The following is a 15884-nucleotide window of genomic DNA, read 5'->3' on the forward strand; positions in this document are numbered from 1 at the left end:
GTATTAGTTGGTCTGCATCAGTGCTTGACTTCTTTCTTTGTCCACTGTTATTTCCTTTCCCTCCCTTCCTCAAGTGTTAATTCTGAGGTCCCTTCTTAATGCATAGCCTGCACAACAAACTCTGTCTCAGAGCCTGCTTCCCAAGGAATACACCCTACAATAGTATGGGAGCTTGATGTTAGGTTAAAAGTCAATTCTCTAATAGCATTGAGTAAGTGGAGCTTATACAGGGTCCGAAATTCGTTATCAACAAACCACACAAATGCATTGGCCTATGAAGGGCTTTATGTAGCCTAGAATGCTTTTAGAGTCTGGAATCTCCTAGAATGCTATCCATTAGGCCTGGGGCAGGCTAGTTCTGGATTCTCTAGGGCTATTCAGGAATGTGTATAAAGGAAAGCAGGCATTGGCTTCTGGGAGGCATGGGTGAAAAAACTTGCTCCTTCTACTTCTATGCTCTTAGGATAATCCGTCTTCCAAATTTTAGGTGTGTAATGAGGAGGCAAGAGATGATTAGGGAAGAGGGTCAAGAGGCTATTTGAGTGTGGGGAAAAATCAGATCTAGCTATTCATTTAGCCCATCTTCACATTTAGCTGGGTCAGTTTAGTTGTGGGTCAGTTTAGTGGTGATCTGGATCAATTGTTAATATTGTGTAAAGTGAATGGATGTCCCTGATCTGTCTTTTCTCTTAGGCCTCACTACATGGCCCAGAAAACAAAGCTTGGGAGTCAGCCTCAGTTGGAACAGGAGCATTTCAGGCTTAAACATTCTAAAGAGTAAGGAAGCTTAGTTGGCCTTTCTGTAGCCCCATCTACATGGTGAAGTTATTATAACAGAATATTTATTTCCAATTTTATAAGGTTAGCTTTCTTCCCTGGATATCAAAAACTGTTTCATAGATCCTGGATATATAAAGGGTACTTGAGATGAAAATGCAGTCAAGTTTTACCCTGTGACATTTGGAAATGACTCACCTATATTCTGGTGGGCTAAATATTTATTCAGTCATCCCACAAACACTCATTCTGCACCTACTATGCCAGGAAGTACTCTAACTTCTGGAGGATACTTTGATGAATAAGACAATATTGCTGACTTAAGAAGCCTCTTAAGACATAAAAGATAAACTGAGGTATATTAAAATTTTTAAGAGTTTATTTGAACAAAAATCCATTTGAATCAGGCAGCACCAAACTGGAAGTGGTTAGGAATGATTCACTGAGATGAGCGAGGGGCAAGACTTTTTATAGAGAAGATGCAGAAGCACAGCAAGGAAATTATTTGATTGGCTGTAGCTTAAGTGGCTGCCTTATTTGGTAGAGCCTGGTTGACTGTTGGTGATTGGTTGTCATTGGGTTTTGATTTCTTAGCCTTCAGGCATTTATGAACTTGGGTTTTGGTTTGTTTATGGAGGCTTCTAGGGCATTAGAACCACCTCAGTCCAATGACCTCCTCCTTTAATTAATTTAACAGACAGATGATATTGTCTGGGTCTTATTCAGTCTATTTGTCTGTGCAGTCATAACACATACATGGTGGAACAAGAAAGAACTTAAGGATTTGAAAGTGTTGAAAAAAGCTTTTCTCTTCTTTTCTTTTTAAGATTTTATTTATTTGACAGAGAGAGACACAGTGAGAGAGGGAACACAAGCAGGGGGAGTGGGAGAGGGAGAAGCAGGCTTCCCACTGAGCAGGGAGCCTGATGCGGGGCTCGATCCCAGGACCCTGGAATCATGACCTGAGCCGAAGACAGATGCTTAACGACTGAGCCACCCAGGCACCCCCAAGCTATTTTGTTTCTCACCTTATATTTTATGGGAGAAATTGAAAAATTAGGTCAGGGAAAATAGGTATGTCTAAAAAAATCAATAGATCAAGAAAACAAAAAACAATAAGAAAACAGAATATTTTAATTACAGCCATCGTACTTGATGTATTATATATCCAAGTCGTAAGTGCATATACATTTTTTTCAAAATACATAGAACATTACAAAAATTGGCCATATATTAAGCGACAAAGAAAAACACAAAAAATTTCCTAAGGCTAAAATGATACTGGTCACCGTATTTGTCCATAATGCAAATAATACTAGAAATAAACAAGAAAAAGGTATTTTTTAAAACTCCTAAAAATTTCTAAAGAAGGAAGAAGCAAAACTGTAGTTATAAACCATTTAGAAACAAACAACAGCAAGTGGATTATATATCAGAACTGTGGGATGCAGCCAAAACTGTACTTAGGAAATTTTATAGATAAATTCATCGATTAGGAGATAAAAGTTTGAAAATAAATAAACAAGGCATTCAACTCAAGATGCTGGAAGAGGAAAACAAAGTCAAAGAGAATAGAAAAAATAAAAATCATACATTTGCCATGTAAAATTAAACTGAACATAATACAAATGGTAAATAATAAATAAAACCTAACTTTTTCCTTTGAAATAGTAGACTATTTAAAAGTATTTGGTGAGTTTTATTAAGAAATAAAAGGGAGGGGTGCCTGTGTGGCAGTTAATCATCTGACTCTTGGTTTTGGCTCAGGTCGTGGTCTCAGGGTCCTAAGATCGAGCCCTGTGATGGGCCCCATGTAGGGCTCCGTGTGCAGTGTGGAGTCTGCTTGAGATTCTTTCTCCCTCTCCCTCTCCCCCACCCACTCATGCACTCTCTCTCTCTCTCCCTCCCTCTAAATTATAAATAAATATTAAGAAAAAAATAAAAGGAGGGAAGATACAACATCAGAAATGAGAAAATACGACAAATTAGAAAATTTGACCTACAATACACATGTGGAAATTTTAAAGTTTTGAAAGAATTCATTGTTCAACATTACACAGAGAAATATGAAAATCTTATAGAATTAATGGTTTGCATAGCTCCTAAAGAAAACTGTAAAATTGAACTTATGAACATAGATATCAAAACTTTAAATGAAAAAAATGCTAAATTAAATCCAGCAGTGTATTAAAAGAATACTATCATAGCCAATTAAGATTTATTCCAGGAATGCAAGCACGAGTCACCATCAGAGCTCCATCAATGTAATTAATGACAATAATAAATATGACAAATGACAAAATGACAAAAATAAATTATTTATTAATGCTTCAAAAATATTTCTAAAGTTCCTACAATGAGGAAGACACTATTCTAGATGTTGGGGTAAAAATATGAACAAGACAGACAAGATCTCAGGACACCTGGGTGGCACAGTTGGTAGGCATCTGAGGGTTGTGATCTCAGGGTTGTGAGACTGAGCCCTCTGCTGGGGTCAGCATGGAGTCTGCTTGAGGTTCTCTCTTCCTCTCCCTGTCCCTCCTGCTTGTGCTCACTCTCTCTCTTAGAAATAAATAAATCTTAAACAAAAAAGACAGACAAGATCTCATGGAGTTTGCATAAGATGATTATTTAAAAATCCATATAATCATCTTGATAGATACCCAAAATATACCTTAAATAGGTGATACAATTCTGATAAAAGCTTTTAGCAAAGGAAGAAGAGACTCAGCGTAAAGGCAGGCATGCCTAGAACAAACATCATCAAGGAAATGTGGGAAACATTAGCAACATTCCCTTTAAATTAGGAACTAAGAAAGGATGTCAGTTCTCACATTTAGTATTCAAAGCTGCATTTGATTTCTGATCAGTGCAAGAAAATAGACAAGATGTATACACATAGGAAAGGTGGAGACAAAGAGTGTCCATTTGTAGAAGAAAAGACTGTTGAAACTTAAAAACCCAGGAGAGTTAATTGATAAACTATCAGAACTAATAAAGTTTATTATTTTGGCCAAATACAAGGCCAAAAACACAAATATTAAAAGATGTTCTCTATAGCAGGAGTAACCAATTAGAAAATGCATTAATATTAGAACCCATTCATTATAGCAACAAGGCCCTTAATATACCAAGGGATAAAAAAAGAATAAATGTGTAAGACCTTTATTGAGAAACCTATAATACCTTACTGAAGAATACAAAAAGACCTTAAAAATGTAAAGGATACCATGCGCTTGGTTGAAATGATTCACTAGTGTGAAGACATCAAATTTCCCTTTATCTATACATCAATGTAAATTCCAATAAAAATGCCAATGGTATTTTTTTATTATGTTATGTTAATCACCATACATTACATCATTAATTTTTTTTTTTTCTTTTCTCTTCAATGGCTACCCAGTTGGCTAAATGCCATTTATTTTTTATTTATTTTTATTTTTTTTAAATTTTTATTGTTATGTTAATCACCATACATTATATCATTAGTTTTTGATGTAGTGTTCCATGATTCATTGTTTGTGCATAACACCAGTGCTCCATGCAGAACGTGCCCTCTTTAATACCCATCACCAGGCTAACCCATCCTCCCACCCCCCTCCCCTCTAGAACCCTCAGTTTGTTTTTCAGTCCATTGTCTCTCATGGTTCGTCTCCCCCTCCGATTCCCCCCCTTCTACATCATTAGTTTTTGATGTAGTGTTCCATGATGAAAGGTGATCCACTGATTTATGTTGAAGAGAAAATAGAAATAATCAAAGCCAGATTATAAACAAAATAAAACAAAAAAATTAATGAAAAACAAACACTGAAGGGAAGGACATACCCTGTTAGATATCAAAATACACTATTGAGATACAGTAATGATAAAGGTGTGGTATTGGTGCACATATGTACAATGTAGAATATCTAGAGCCTTCATAAACAGACACAAGCACATGTTGAAGTTTAGTAAAACAGTGACATCTCGGGTCATTGGGAAAATGGACACTTGTGACATTGTAATATTGACACAAATATAAGAAAAGATCTATGAAACAAAATAGAAAGCTCAGAAACAGATTCATGTGTTCTGATTATCTTTCTGAAATCTCCTAGCCTCTTTTCTGCCTTTCTTTGCTTTTTTGTGTTCCCTGGGAGGCATCATCTGGACTCCCTTCTCATTGCATTGGACAATGGACAGTGGGAAGAACTTGCAGATGGGAAAGCAGGAGGAGAAAACATCAGGGTATTTCTTCCCCACTTCTTCCCTTCTGGCTTCAATTCTCTGACAGCAGCTATATTCTTCAACTTGAGCTCCAATGGGAAGCTTCTCCCCCAAGATTTCAACTCTCACTGGGCTCCAGTAAGTGTATTTCCTCCTCTTGGTAATAGTTTCCTGGTTTAACTAATCCCTCAGTGCCTCAACATCCCTTGTTTGTTGTTCATACCTCTGTAAATATCTTCACTTAAACTTCTGGTGTGAATCTTTTTTCCCCCCCTGCTGGGATCCTGTCTGATAATGTATTTGGTACCAGGAATGGGGTAGTCTCATTTCACACCTAGTAACTCACTTAGATAAGTTTTGCTTCTTGTCTCTGCAACTTGGTGCTCAACAGTTTAGGGATCCAACAGTTTAGATTTGTCATGGGAGAAGTTATTTCACCAGCAAACAGTGGTGACTTCAATAACATGGAAGCTGAGACTCATCTCATTTCTCACAGCACTTAATCCTCAGACAGAAAGCAGGACCTGCTCTTCCTGCCAGAGTGATTGATCCTTATTACCAAGGGAATTTGGTATATAATTGTTTATAGTAGCCTCTTATGATTCTTTGTATTTCTGTGGTATCAGTTGTAACTTCTCTTTCATTTGTAACTTTATTTGAGTTTACTTTTTTGTTGTTGTTGTTAATATGCTAATGGTCTGTCAATTTGTAAAATCTTTTTAAACTTTTTGTTTCATTGATTTTTTTAAATTGTATTTCTAGTCTCTATTTCATTTATTTCTGCTCAAATCTTTGTTATTTCCTTCCTTCTAATAATTTTGGGCTTAGATTTTTCCTCTTTTTGTAATTCTTTGAGATACAAAGTTAGGTTGTTTATTTGAGATCTTTCTCTTAATGTAATCATTTATAGCTATAAATATCACTCTTAGAACTAGTTTTGCTGCATCTCATAAGTTTTTGTATGTTGTGTATTCATTTTCATTTGTCTCAAGACACTTTCTGATTTCCCTTTTTATTTCATCTTTGATTCATTGGTTGTTTAGGAGTGTGTTGTTTAATTTCCATGTATTTGTGAATTTTTTCATTTTCCTGCTGTTGTTGATTTCTAGTTTCATGTTATTGTGGCTGGAAAAGATCCTTGATATAATTTCAGTCTTCTTACATTTATTGAGGCTTGGTTTGTGGCCAGCATATGATTTATCCTGGAGAATGTTTTGTGTGTGCTTAAGAAGGATGTGTATTCTGGTGCTGTTGGATGGAATGTTCTGTGTAAATCTTTTAGGGTCATTAGGTCTATGTGTTATTCAGGTTTGCTGTTTCCTTATTAATAATCTGTTTGGATAATCTATCCAATGTTGGAAATGGGGTATTTAAGTCCCCTGCTATTATTGTATCGCTGTCTCTGTTCAGTTCTGTTAATATTTACTTTAAATATTTAGGTGCTCTAGTATTTGGTGCATATATATACAAATGTTACATCCTCTTGAAATGACCACTTTATCATTATATAAGTAGTCCTTTTGTAACCACTTTTGACTGAAAGTCTATTTTATCTGATGTTAGTATAGCAGTCTTGCTTTCTTTCATTATTTCTTCCCATCTCTTAAGTTTCAGCCTGTGTATGCCTTTAGAGCTATTGTTCTGTTTTAGGCAGCATATTGTTAGATATTGTTGTTTATCCATTCAGCCATTCTGTTTTTTGATTGGAAAAAATGATCCATTTATGTTTAAAGTCATTATTGATAGGTGAGAACTTACTATTGATGATTTGTTAATGGGTTCCTGTCTATATTTGTACCTGTAATATGGTCTAGGGGGGGGGCTCTGGGTGATGACAAAGGGCAGGGGTTCCTCTTGCTTGGGAATAACGATAGTACTGATGAAGACAGCTGATCAGCTTGCACCTGTTTTTATCACTCCTCACCCCTTTAGGCCTTTGGTGCTACCTTAATATTATCTCAATACCTTGAGAGGGCTGGGATTTGGCTATTAATTTAATCCCAGCAGTGGCAGTAGGGCAAGCCATCATCTCCTAAAACAAATGCAAGAGGAAAAAGCAGATCTGAAAGCTTTTCCTGTCCCATCCCCCAGCTACTCAGCTTTATGTCAATATCCTTTCTCCCCTAGCCTTCCAGACTATAGGTATGCCTGACACCAGTTCCTGACAACCTTCGTTTCCTCAGGAGTTTCTTGCTATTTTTATCTTAGTTTCCCAGATCCATGCTTACCTTTCTCTTCTATAATTGCTCCAGGGTAGTTTTCAGAGATAAATGCTTGCAGCTGGTACTGATTCACCATCTTAACAGAACCCAAAAGTTTATTTCTTTCTTCTTTTTTTAGATTGTGAACTTCTTGACAGCAGGAATAGTGAGTTGATTATTCATCTCTGCATCTCAGCAAATAGGATAGTAACTGGATCTCAATAAAATTTTGTGTAATTGCCAAAGAATGCTGGAGAGCTATAACAGTCAGACTGAGGTCTGGCTGGACCATGAGGCCACTCTAATCAGTATGATTTTTTGTCAATGTGACCAAAAGAGTCAGTGAGACCAGAAGAATTAGACCAGTGATATCAATGTAGCCATGCAGCGAGGGTGGGATTCTTTATGTAACTAAGAACAGTTATTGTACTCATAAGTTCAATGATGATAGGGATCCTTGAGCTGTAGATCCTAAGAGCTGCTCAAAAAGGGAACAGAGATTAACAGACCATGTTGTTTATGTTGCTCATAAAAAATAGAAGACAGTCCAATTAAACAGTGTGAAACATATAAACTTCAATGGGTAAAAAATGAGTGCATTCAAAAATCAGTGAGATTTAAGTAAGGTCTGTAGATTGTATTGTGTCAGTATCAGTTTCCTGTATTTGATAATGTACTATAGTTATGTAAGTTGTTACCATTGGGGGAAGCTGGATAATGGGTATTTGGAACCTCTCTTTATTACTTTTACAACTTTTTAAGAGCCTATAGTTATACCAAAATAAGAAGTTAAAAAAAGTCAAGCCTTCATAACTAAAACAAAAAGATTTGCAGAACAGTGAAATCAGGTGGCAATATGCTTTAAATTTATGAAAAATAAGAGGAAAGTTTACTTAATAATGTAGATTGTAAATTTACAAAACTCTTTAAAACTAGGAAATGGAAGGGGTTGAAAATATGAATAGGCATAAGAAAGGCATAGACAAATTCACAGGCGATTAAGTTGCAATTTACATATAAAGGCAAAAATGCTGTTTGGACTATGACTCTTAGAATTTCGTTGATGACATTCAAAGATAAAATATGCCACTGAATGAAAATACTGGGATCAGGTGTCCAGTATGGCAATATTATCCAAAATGGAGAAACCATGTCTTGTGTAGAATGGGCTCTAGAACCAAGAGCCTGGGGGATGCCTGGGTGGCTCAGTCAGTTAAACGTCTGCCTTCGACTCAGGTCATGATTCCAGGGTCCTGGGATAGAGCCCTGCATTGACTCCAGCAAGCAGAGCCTGCTTCTCCCTCAGCTCCCCCTGCTTGTGCTCTTTCTCTCTCTGACAAATAAATAAAATCTTAAAAAAAAAAAAGAACCAAGAGCCTGGATTTGAATCTAGACTCTAACAGCTGCTAAATTACTTTGTGTCTTTGAGCTTGGTTTTCTCACTGGAAAATGGAGATAACAATGACATCTATATTTTGAGTTCCATATGAAGATTAAGTGAGAGAATGCACATAAACCAAGGCTTGTCACACTGTTATGATAAAAAGAATTTAAAAAATTTTCTAAACTCTCATGGAACAATACTTTTGAAAATACAATAACAAGTAATTAATGGAAAAATTAAATTCAAAAAGACAAACTATAAGCCTGACTTTTTTGTTATTAAATCTAGCAGATGTAAAATTACTTTGTCAAATTGTTATAATAGTTTCTAAATGCTTAATTTCAAATTCTGTACTTAACTAGCTGTGGCCTCGTGACAAACAGACCACATGTTCGTGTGAAGCACTGAAAAAGGGTCTTTAACTCAGAGCTTACCTGTAATAATTAAATCTAACAATAATCTCCTTTTACCCTTTAGTTTTAATCTTTTCTTTTATCAGTTTCCTTTAAAAGACAAAACAAAACAAATTCTCCCACTCTGAGTATTTGCTTATTTTCTAACAAGACCTCTATTCTTAGTTGACATTTCTTTCTCATCAAAGAAAGTCTCACTTTCAGGGGTCAATTCCAAGGCAGTAAGTTTGGTCTTTCAGCCCCTACGATGAGGCTTGAGGAAATGCTGTTGAAAATACCCTCAAAATGTAAAATGTTGGCTTAAGAGCTGAGCCAGGGAATTCTGTGGACTGGAACTCTGTAAGACAGCAACATTGTAGGGAATTGACATCTGGAAATTTTTTATTATATATGTCCATGTTGAAATGTACATATATCAACAAAGCAACATATCACAAGGTGAGGCATGCTAAATTTTAAGTCTGTGTTTTACCTTGGGTTGTGATTTCATTTCTTCTTTTTTTGAGTACTCAGGTTTGTTTTTGTATTCATTGGGAAAAGTAAAATCATGCTTGTGGGGAATTCTGCTCTTTAATGATTTTAAAAGTACTACTGAAAATTTAATTGAAACACTGTTGAAAAAACAAGAAATTGTTGGGAATCCAACAAAAATAGAATATTTTAGACGCTTGTGCATATTTTCAAATGTATTTATTAAGATGGAAGGGTTGAAAACAAGTGACTTGGTTGCAATATGACAGGTGTATTCACAATGCTTTGTTTAGCCTCTTGTTTATTTTGTGATCTGTTGATAAAATATTAATAAATATTGAGCACAGGGCCATCAAAAATCTTTAAAATGTAACGTCTCTAACCATGTAAGAAACTATTTATACTTTAGCCAATAAAAGACTTAGAGGAGGGTTGCTTAGTTTGGAGTTTTTGAGACTGTGTTCATTTGAAAATTGGCATCTGAAGAGCAGATTTTGCTCATGTGTATTATGAAACTGCCTTGGCACTCTGCAGATACGGAATTTTCTAATTAACTACCAAAATTACTGGAGTTTTCCTAAATGTATAGAATGTTACTGGTTTGTTTTCTCGTTATTATTTGTATTTTATAATAGTTCAGTTGACAAATGATTCGAAACTGCATTAACAACTGTCATAAATCACAAATCTATTCAATTCATATTGATCTGTTTTATGAGCTTGTATCATCAAGTAAGAACACTTTAAATTGAGAAATTTTAATTACCCTGAAAGCAATAATTTTATTTTACTTTATTTTTTAAGATTTTATTTATTTATCTGAGAGAGAGAACGGGAGAGAGAGAGCATGAGGGGGGGAGGGTCAGAGGGAAAAGCAGACTCCCCACTGAGCGGGGAGCCTGATGTGGGACTCGATCCTGGGACTCCATAATTATGACCTGAGCCGAAGGCAGTTGCTTAACCAACTGAGCCACCCAGGCGCCCAGCAATAATTTTATTTTTGGTATCATCTGACTTAGAACACTTCTCTTTTTTTCCTTTTTCTTTAATTAAAAAAAATAAATGCCTTTTTATTGTTTTCAAAAACATGCATTAGTATGGATTAAGCTGCAGAAATTTATTTACTTTAGTGAATAAGTAAAGTGAACATAGAAAATGTTTAAAATGGAGATTCTAAAGTTATCGGAGAATATATTTCCTCTAAATCTTTTCATTGAATCCTCTCTTATGTCCTTTTATCTTGTTTACATTAATATTCTTAATTAAATTGTTTTTTTTTTCCTCAGAGGCAGTACAAGTAATTTCAATGTAATTCAAGTTATCTTGAATTATGAATTCTAAACTGGTAATAAGGACCCTAAATATTACTGAAATTAAAATTTGGATTTTAATAAATAGCTGCTGATGATATTTCCACTAAAACATTCGAAAGAACATGTTCATTATTTTCTTCTGAATGATTTGAAGAAGTAGAATTAAACTCTGGCCATTTTATTAGGCTACTATGAGCAGGACACAGCTTTGCTTAAGGGGTAGGAAGAAGTATTTTAGGTGTTTATTTTAAATATTTACTTGAGATTTTTCTTACTCTAGAATTTAGCCATATGGTTATATATAGGTTTTCCTTGGTTCTAGGCTGGAAAAGAATGAAGATGTTACACTTTTTCTGTTTAGGACAATCGAAAACTCTCTGGTGTCAGCAGAATTGATCAGATCTGCCCCTGAGGAATAAGACACAATCTCACTGAGAGAATCACAGGGATTTCATGTTTTGGAGGAATTTCACACAGAGATTTCTGTATGAAGTTTGCAACACAGTATATTCAAACACTATTTCAAACTGAGGTTTAGGGTTGAATGCTTCAAAATTAAGAGGATGTCATTCAAAACCAAAAAGAGTTGGTAATTCAGCAATTATGCAATCTGTAAAGAAGCCTGGTTCTTCTGTGACATAGTGATTGAAGTAGTGTGGCTCCACTTCAATAAGCAAAAAAGGACACAGTATTCCTCTTTAGAAAACTCAAAGGCATTCTTCACTTAATGAATTGGTAGGGAAAGTCTTTTTTTTTTACCTGAGGTATAATTGACATACAATATTATATTAGTTTCAGGTGTATAACAGTGATTTGATGTTCATATAGCATATTGCAAAATAATCACCACAATAAGTCTGGCTACCATAAAACATTAATACCATATTATTGACTATATTCCCTATGCTGTATATTACATCTCCATGACTTATTTATCTTTTAATTTAAACTCAATTAATTAACCTATAGTGTGTTATTAGTTTCAGAGGTAGAGTTCAGGGATTCATCAGTTGTATATAACACCCAGTGCTCATTACATCATGTGCCTTCTTTAACGCTTATCACCCAGTTACCCCATACCCGCACCCATCTCCCCTCCAGCAATCCTCAACTGTACTTAAGAATCACTTATGGTTTGTGTCCTATACTTAAGAATCACTTATGGTTTGTGTCCCTCTCTGATTTTGTCTTATTTTATTTGTCCCTCCCTTCGCCTATGATCCTCTATTTTGTTTCTTAAATTCCACATAGGAGTGAAATCATATAATTGTCTTTCTCTGATTGACTTATTTTGCTTAGCATAATACCCCTAGTTCCATCCACATCATTGCAAATGGTAAGATTTCATTTTTTATTATTATGTTAATCACCATGATTCACTGTTTGTGTATAACACCCAGTGCTCATTTTTTTTTGATGGCTGAGTAATATTCCTTTGTATATATATACCACATCTTCTTTATCCATTCTGTCGATGGACATCTGGGATCTTTCCATAGTTTGGCTATTGTGGACATTGCTGCTATAAACATTGAGGTGCAGGTACAGCTTCGGATTGCTATGTTTGTATCCTTTGGGTAAAGACCTAGAACTGCAATTGCTGGGTCACACGGTAGCTCTATTTTTAACTTTTTGAGGAACCTCCAGAGTGGCTGTACCAGCTTGCATTCCCAATAAATAAATAAATAAAATAAATAAATAAAAGCATTCAGCATCTTTGCCAATATTTATTGTTTCCTGATTTGTTAATTTTAGCCATTCTGACTGGTGTGAGGTGGTATCTTATTGTGGTTTTGATTTGTATTTCCCTGATGCCAAGTGATGTTGAGCATATTTTCATGTGTCTGCTGGTTATTTGCATGTCTTCTTTGGAAAAATGTTTGTTCATGTCTTCTGCCCATTTCTTGACTGGATTTTTTGTTCTTTGGGTGTTGAGTTTGATAAATTCTTTTTTTTTTTCTAAAGATTATTTAAGAGAGAGAGAGTGAGAGAGAGCATGAGCAGGAGTAGAGGGAGAAGCAGACTCCCTACTGAGAAGGGAGCCCAATGCAGGGCTTAATCCTGGGACTCTGGGATCATGACCTGAGCCAAAGGTAGATGCTTAACTGACTGAGCCACCCAGGTGCCCCTTTAAGTTCTTTATAGATTTTGGATACTAGCCCTTCATGTGATAAGATATTTGCAAATACCTTCTCCCATTCTGTAGGTTGTCTCTTGGTTTTTTGACTGTTTCCCCGATGACTTATTTAATTAGATAACTGGAAGTTTGTACTTCTTGATCCCCTTCACCCATTTCACATCCTGCCCAACCCCTTTCCCTCTGGCAACCAGTAGTCTATTTTTTTGTATCTGTGAGTCTGGGTTTTATTTTGTTTGCTTGTTTTGTTTTTTAGATTCCACATATAAGTGAAAGCATGCAGTATTTGTCTTTTTCTGTTTGACTTATTTTAGTTAGCATGATACCCTCAAGGTCCATCCATGTCATTACAAACGGCAAGATTTCATTCTTTCTTATGGCTGAGGTAGTATTCCATTGTGTGTGTATGTGTGTGTGTGTGTGTGTGTGTGTGTACACCATATCTTCTTCATCCATTCATTCATTAATGGACACTTAGGTTGCTTTCATATATTTGCTATTGTAAATAATGCAATGAACATAGGGGGTACATATATTTTTTCAAATTAGTGTTTTCAGAAAGATACCCAGTAGTGGAATTGCTAGATCATATGGTAGTTCTAATATTTTGAGGAAACTTTGCACTGTTTTCTATAGTGGCTGCACCAATTTACATTCCCACCAACAGTGCACAAGGGTTCATTTGTTATTTCTTGTGTTTTGAGAATAGCCATTCTGAAAGGTATAAGGCGTTTCCTTATTGTGGTTTTGATTTGCATTTCCCTGATGACCAGTGATGTGGAATGTCTTTTCACATATCTGTTGGCCATCTGTATATTTTCTTTGGAAAGATGTTTATTCAGATCCTCTGTCCATTTTTGAATTAGATTATTTGTTTCTGTTGTGGTTGTTACTGAGTTGCATAAGTTCTTTATATATTTTGAGTATCAATCCTGTATTGGATATATGATTTGCAAATATCTTCTCCCATTCAGTAGGTTGCCTTTTTGTTCTGTTGATGGTTTCCTTTGCTGTTCAGAAGATTTTGAGTTGATGTAGTCTCCCATTTGTTTATTTTTGCTTTTCTTTCCCTTGCCTTTGGAGTCAGATCCAAATAAACAAAAAACCCGTTGCTGTGTCTAATGTCAAGGAGCTTACTGTTTATATTTTCTTCTAGGAGTTTAATGGCTTCAGGCCTTACATCCAAATGTTTAATCTATTTTGAGTTAATTTTTGTATATGGTGTAAGAAAGTGGTCCAGTTTCATTCTCTTTCATGTAGCTGTCCAATTTTCCCAACAGTTTATTGAAGAGTCTGTCATTCCCCATTGTATATTCTTGCCTTCTACTTTGTAAATCAATTGACCATATATATATGTGGGTTTACTTCTGGGCTCTCTATTCTGTTTCACTGATCTATGTGTCTGTTTTTATGCCAATACCATACTATTTGATTACTATAGCTTTATAGTATAGTGTAATATAGTGACACTCTGACTTTGTTCTTTCTCAAGATTGTTTTGGCTATCTGGGGTATTTTGTGGTTCTATACAAATCTTACAACTATTTGTTCTAGTTCTGTGAAAAATGCCATTGGAATTTTGACGGGTATTGCATTATTTCTATGGATTGCTTTGGGTAGTGTGGACATTTTAGCAATATTAATTCTTCTAATATATGAGCACAGAATATCTTTCCATTTATTTGTGTCTTCAATTTCTTTCATCTGTGTCTTATAGTTTTCAGGCTACAGGTCTTTCACCTTCTTGGTTAATCGTATTCCTACATATTTTATTCTTTTTAATGTAATTGTAAATAGGATTGTTTTCTTGACTTCTCTTTCTGATATTTTACTAGTGTATTGAAACACAACAGACTTTTATCATTTTTGTATCCTGCAACTTTATTGAATTCATTTATTAGTTCTAACAGTTTTTTGATGGAGTCTTTAGGGTTTTCTATGGTATCATGTCATCTGCAGATAGTGACAGTTTGACATCTTCCTTACCAATTAGAATGCTTTTTATTTCTTTTTCTTGTCTAATTGCTGTGGCTAAGACTTCCAATACCATGTTGAATAAAAATGGGGCAAGTGGGCATCCTTGTCTTTTTCCTGATCTTAGAGGAAAAGCTTTCAGCTTTTCACTGTTGATTATGTTACCTGTGAGTTTGTCACAAATGGCTTTTATTATGTTGAGGAATGTTTCCTCTATACCCCCTTTGTTGAGAATTTTTATCATAAATGGATGTTGAATACCTTTTTTGTACCTATTGAGATGACTATATGATTTTTATCTTTCATTTTGTTAATGTAGCATATCACGTTGGTTGATTTGCAGATGCTCTACCATCCTTGCATCCCTGGAAAAATCCTACTTGATCATGGTGTGTGATCTTTTTAAAATATTGTTGAATTGAGTTTGCTAATGTTTTGTTGAGGGTTTTTGCATCTATGTTCATCAGGGATATTGGCCTGTAATTTTCTTTATTTCTTCTTCTTCTCCTCCTCCTCCTCCTCTTCCTTCTTCTTTTTTGGTAGTTTCCTTGTCTGATTTTGATATCAGAGTAATGTTGGCCTCATAGAATGAGTTTGGAAGCATTTCCTCCTCTTCAATTTTTTGGAAGAGTTTGAGAAGGATTGCTATTAAATCTTCTTTAAATGTTTGGTAGAATTCACCAGTGAAGCTGTCTGGTTGTGGATTTTTGTTTGTTGGGAGGTTTTTGATTACAGATTCAATCTCCTTATTAGTAATCTGTCTATTCAGATTCTCTGTTACTTCATGATTTGGTCTTAGAATATTGTATGTTTCTAGGAATTTATCCATTTCTTCTAGGTTGTCCAAATATCTTGGTATAAATAATTGTTTGTTCATAGTAGTTTCTTATGATTCTTTGTATATCTGTGGTACCAGTAGTGTGTTCTCTTTCCTTACTGATTTTATTTGTTTGAACTCTCTTTTTTTCTTGGTATAGCTAAAAGTTTGTTGATTTTGTTTATCTTTTC

At 35.1% G+C, this 15884-nt stretch overlaps 1 long non-coding RNA gene across 3 annotated transcripts in view; it reads left to right on the forward strand.

Annotated features, from left to right (window-relative positions):
• LOC118009313 overlaps positions 1 to 15884 on the forward strand; it is a 203435-nt gene that overhangs the window by 107944 nt on the left and 79607 nt on the right. The window lies entirely within an intron of this gene.

Source organism: Mirounga leonina, unplaced genomic scaffold (genome assembly GCF_011800145.1).
Source record: "Mirounga leonina isolate KUSES-001 unplaced genomic scaffold, KU_Mleo_1.0 Mir_127, whole genome shotgun sequence".
Taxonomy (NCBI): domain Eukaryota; kingdom Metazoa; phylum Chordata; class Mammalia; order Carnivora; family Phocidae; genus Mirounga; species Mirounga leonina.